The 6035-nt window shown below is 33.5% G+C and overlaps 1 long non-coding RNA gene across 1 annotated transcript; it reads right to left on the reverse strand.

Moving 5' to 3' along the window:
• Nucleotides 1-793: 793 nt before the first annotated feature.
• Nucleotides 794-3201, reverse strand: LOC144031588 (uncharacterized). Its single transcript, XR_013287561.1, has 3 exons — nt 2788-3201; nt 2288-2439; nt 794-1225 (listed from the first exon to the last, which is right to left on the reverse strand). It is a non-coding gene; the product is annotated as an uncharacterized LOC144031588 (long non-coding RNA).
• Nucleotides 3202-6035: the final 2834 nt, after the last annotated feature.

A 6035-nucleotide genomic window follows, 5' to 3' on the forward strand; every position in this document is an offset into this window, starting at 1 on the left:
AACAAAATCAGAACAACCCTATCTCAATTGTAAATAATACATTCAAATATTCACACCAACTTCTAGGCCGTGGGGTGAACCCCAAAAAAGTGCCTAGAAAATGAGTTTCGCTCCACTGTCTGGGCACTACTTGTTCAATGCATTTTTTGATAGATAATACCCTTCTGAACTTTGGGTTAAAAGTTCACCCAATGTTTTCCTGCCCCAATTTTGTCACAAGCCAGAAATGCATATATAGGTAAATAACAAAAAACGAAAATCTTGTGCTACAGTTTTTGGTTGTAAAACGTCTTACATTAAATTTGGCAACAGAAAATCATTCCCAGATGTTATAAATACATGTACCTAACATCAGAAACAAGTATTGGTGGTTTGGTGCAATCATGTGAATTTAGATCATTAAATATATTAAATTTGTGCCAAAAAAACAAAAAACGCTTCAACTAGAAGTGAAACCAGCACACAGATGTTACATTTAGCTATGTTTATGTTTCATATATGAAAACAATTCACAACCTATTACGTAATGAAAGGTACACAAGAAGCAGCATACATCGGCCAAAAATACTACCATGCACCACAAACCTGGAACAAGGCAAAATGGACTAGATGGAAATAGATGCATTCAGAGCCCAGATTATTATAACATATAGAATATTTATTAAAGTATCAGATTGTGTCATCACAGCATGTCATTTATACCCCCCGTCCCCTACCCAAAAAATATTAATAAAAAATAATAATAATAATAAAATAAAAATCAAATGTGCATTCACAATAAAACCTTTGGAACTTCATTGGAACAGCTCTCTTTTATTTTTTTTGGCAGACCAATTTAACAAAGGTCTGTGTTGTGGAAAAATGGAATACAGACATTTTAATTTTTGCTTGAAAAGTGTTAAAATGGAGAGTTAACATCTTGATAATGAAACAAACAAAATGGCAGATTTTACATAGATTTTACAGCCCTGCACTGTAAAGTGTCCTCGTATGCCCTGTCATTTTCCAACCTGATGTTGTACCAGCCATGTGTTAGTGTCACTTTCTTGGCTTACATCAGTAGACTCAGTAGTTGATGTATCTGATGAGTGAGGTACCCTGTCTAAAAGTTTGTCAGTTGTTGGTAATGTCTCTACAAAAACCATTTCAGAGTTGTTGCTGGAAAGGGGTGTGAAAAACCAGATGGGGGAAATCACGCCTCAATCTTCGTTTCAGTATATCCTGCCTGAAATAGAAAATTGAAGGGGAAGATGAGCACAAGATACACATATTCACATCAGACTAGGGCTGCTCTATTATGGGAAAAAATAATCATCACAATTATTTTGGTAATAATTGAAATCAAGATTATTCTAAACAATTATATTTTGTTCAAATCAAGAAAATATTTCAACATTTGAAAATAAGACAATCACAATCATATGAAACTATAATTACGTAAGTTGCTTTTGGATCCAACAAAATTTTTAATATATTATTATTATTATTATTATTATTATTATTATTATTATGACGTTAGCAAAAATTTGAAGTTGGGGTGCAGTGTGTGTGTGTGCAGTAAGCTAGTTTTGACATGGGTGTGTGGTAAAATAACTCGTGTGGGCGTGCCACAACTCAAAATTAGTATTATTAGTGCTGCAGCTATCGAATATTTTGGTATTTGGATATCCTACTGAAAATTCTAGTGAATAATCGTATATTTGGATAGAAATACAAATATACCTATAGGCCTATATACTTTCTTGGTCAAAGAACAATTATAAATACAGAAGACAAAAAAACACATTTGCATGTAATAATTAACAACCAACTGGTTTTCATTTTTAGAGAATCAATTTTATTTATTTATTTATTTTTAACTTAAATTGAGCTTGTCAGCAAACTATTTTTCTCTGAAACAGTGAGATTTTAGACAAATCTCCCCCCATAGATTTCATAAATGTGTTTCAATGTGAAGATTTATATGTTACCTGTAGTCTGAAGCATCAAGATCCCCGTGTTTATTAACACTGTTCACAAACCCCTTAGCTTGTCCATTCTCATCACATCTTTGTCAACTATAATCCTTTGACGGATTACTTGTTCACAAAAAGAATTTGTAGCTCTCAGCATTGGGTTGTCTAAAACACACACACACTCACTTAATATGTGCAGAGTCATGCTTTCTAATTAATGCTGTCTCAAAATGTAAACAGAATACAAGTGACATATTGCTGACCAATGCTTTACTTTTGAAATGTGTAATTTTAGCAAAGTGACAATGAAATAGTGCAATGTAACAACTCACATTTGTTCGTCCCTGGTTGCTGTTGACTTTAAGAACCTTGTGTAATCTCTGAAACAAAACTGCACCTCCATTGTGACACAGTCTTTTGTCTTGAATATGCAGAAGAATGGAACAGTCTTTCTTCATCTCAGCAGCCTGCAGCAACCAACCCGCTTTTAGACAAAAAAGAATTACATTATAAGTGTTATTGTCACATCACCTCTTTACAGTATATGCACATCACAGATTTAAGTAAAGTAAAGTGTTTGTTGAGGTTGATGAGAGAGAGTTTGGGGGGAAAGGGGGGGGGGTGTAGCTGTGACTATATTATGACTCTGATGGGCACAGGTAACTCGAGTTTGGTAACAACTGTTGGATTCACTCGATAAATCATTCAGCAGCTCGCCTTTTTAATAAACTATAGCCTTAAAACTTAACCTAGCAAAAAATTATTTTCAGCCCTATACTAAATATCGGTCACATTAATAACAGAAATGGGCACGCGTGTGTATAGCACATACCTGCTGACAATGTTTCTGCTTTGGCGAGATGATCCCTCTTCCGTGTGCCTTCCAATCCCAGACGAGTCTACTTTGAAATTTATTTTTACAAATGATGCAGATGGCTGGAAGAACGGGGCCAGCTGAAGCGATGGGGAAACCTGAACGGGAACGAAGTTTTTTCACCACTTTCTTTCTAACTTTTTTTCTCCTTTCGCTCTCCGACGTTGTGGTCGCCATTTTTGTTATGCGGTTGCTATGGTGAGGAGAAAGCAGCAGCTACATGATCGTTCAGTTTCGCTCCACTACCAGGGGCACAAAATAATCTTTACTTCATAAAATAGATTTATTAGTAGTAAGTAAGAATCCGTGGAGTTCACCCTCTGAAAACCTGCCAATTTTGTGTTTTCGGTGGTCAGAGTCATCAGAGTCATAATATAGTCACAGCTACACACACCCCCTTTCCCCCCAAACTCTCTCTCATCAAATTCTCAGTTTCCGAGACTAATTTCTGGAATGAAACACTTTTTTGACCAAACCTTACACACGGTTCAGGCTTAGACCCAATTCTCAAAACTCATCCACTCTTTTTGGATAAAACTTAAACACATTTCACACTATTCCTAAATTATTTTGCCCTAAGACTAATGCATGTTTTTTTGTTTTTTTGTTAAAAGTACCCATTTTGACTCTATCACGTTTTTTGATTGAATTATTGAACATAAAAACAAACAGCAGAGAAACAAAAGTTAAAAAAGAAAAGAAGAAAAGAAAAAACAAAAAACAAACTCATCATAGTTTACATGTTCAAAAGGGAGTAGGAAGAAGTTAACTTATTTAGTCCTACCCCTCATACATTATACATTTAAACTTATTTCATTATTGATACAATACTAGGTTAATATTTTTAAAAATAAAATGATGCGTGCATTATCCAGCAACATATATACATGAAATTCCTAAACATATACCATAATACATTTATAAATCATATACTCATACTCATTATATAAAATTTTTATGCTCTTATTTGACAAAAGTAATTTTTTTTAACTTTGCATTTAAAAAAAATTTTTTTAACTCAACAAGTGAGTCACATCTTTTCAAGTCAATTCCTAGATTATTCCACAAATTAACACCTTTTACAGAAACACACCTTTGCTTAATATTTGTTCTTGTTTTGGGTTTTTTGTACACACTTGTACCTAGGGGTGTGAATTGCCTCGTACCTGACGATTCGATTCGTATCACGATTCACAGGTCACGATTCGATTCGATACCGATTAATCCCGATACGAATTTATAAGTCGATTGTTGCGATTTTTTTTCATTCAAATTTAGAAAATACTAATCAGTAAGCTTGTAGAGTGTAAGATTTATATGAAAATGTATTATTTATTTATCTGAAATTTCAGTCTTATAGAGGTTGTAATCTGTTTCATGTTTAAACAGCATTAAAATAAAATATTAAGGCTTAATGTTCCGTTCATATAACATTCTTCCATGCTTAAGGTGTGAATCCTAAAAAAAAAAAAAAAAAAAAAAAAAAAAAAAAAAAAAAAAAAAAAAAAAAAAAAAAAAATCGATTTTGCCTATTATTGAATCGATTCGAGAATCGCGCGATGTAGTATCGCGATATATCGCCGAATCGATTTTTTTTAACACCCCTACTTGTACCCCTTATATCAGAAGGACTGTGTCTATTTTCAAACAATGTCTGAGTAATATAGCAGAGTAGATTGTTATATACTTTGTACATTATTTGTGCTATTTTAAACTCAACCAAGTCATAAAATGTCATTGTATTTAATTTGATAAATAATGGATGTGTTGATTCTGTATATTTTGAACGATTAATAATCCTTATGGCTCTTTTTTGCAAATTGAAAACAGAGTTAGTGTTTGTTTTATATGCAGTCCCCCAGATTTCCACACAATAGGTCAAATATGGTAATAATAATGAACTATATAATATATATAATGAGTTCATGTTCAGGACATCCTTAGTTTTATAGAGTATCCCGATGATTTTTGACATTTTCCTTTTAACATTTTCTACATGTGGCTTCCAACATAATTTATCATCAATAACTACTCCAAGGAATTTATTTTCATACACCCTTTCTATTTCATTTGAATTCACCATAATTTTAACTTGGTTAGTAATTTGTCTAGTGCCAAAAACTATGTTTGTTCATGCATGTAAAATAAACCTCTGTTGACTACCTACCCTGGATGCTCTGTGTTAGATTATTTTATGTCGTGTCTAACAAATGCTCTCATGGTGAATATATTTTGACTTACTGTGTGTATGATCTGAATATATTGTTCGGATTTGAATACCGGATAATAGGTTTTGAAGTGAAAAGTCACGGCTTTTGTGAAAATTGTTAGAATTTTTGTGTTTGTGTTTAAGGTTTTGAGAAAATGGGTACAGGTTTCAAGAAATGTGTATTAGCAATTGAGAAAGACTGTAATAAGATGGTTAAATTATTATTTTTATTTTCGTGTTTACGAATACCCTTACCATTCCATGTTACTATTTTATAACTTTTGCATTGCTCGACCTGCTCCTCTCCCTCCTCTAATTCCTCTTCCTCTGGCTCTGCCTCTATCCATTGCGCTTGTTTGGACTCTCCAGCAAACTGTACACTCTGAACTTGAGTTTATAGGTGTGGTCACATCATTAGCAACAAGTGTATTCAATTTTTGAGTTGTTGTGTGAACGCCAGTTAAGTCCGTTGTGTTCAAATATTGTTGACTTGTGGTAAACATTTTGTATCGCATGAGAGCAATTTGTGAATTGTGTCTTCATGTAAAATGTTTTTATGGCATTGGAAAATGAGGGGTTACATTTTGTAGCGATAATTGGGTCGTCTTTTGGACGAATTAATAATCTGGACGTTACAGAGGTAAATTGTATTTACCTCGATAACCTCTGGGGCACCACGTTGAATTTGCTTGTTAACAGGAGCAAACAACGACCAAAATCCTTCTTTCTTCAGTCATTGATAATCTAAAGTCGCCACACTCGATATTCAGTGGTTCGTTGTACTAACAAAAGAATAATAATCCACTCGGAAACACAGATGACTTAGGCGGAATACAGTTCATAAAACATGCATTTATTCACGATTGCTACACTACAGAATCAAAATACTGCCTAACTATTCTACCGTCAGAAGAAAAGAAATAAAATAAAGCGAATGAAAATAAGGAAGGAATGCGAATGAATAAAGAAACAGGGAAAAGAGAAAATTTGACCTGCC

This window comes from Festucalex cinctus, chromosome 12 (assembly GCF_051991245.1).
Source record: "Festucalex cinctus isolate MCC-2025b chromosome 12, RoL_Fcin_1.0, whole genome shotgun sequence".
Classification (NCBI taxonomy): domain Eukaryota; kingdom Metazoa; phylum Chordata; class Actinopteri; order Syngnathiformes; family Syngnathidae; genus Festucalex; species Festucalex cinctus.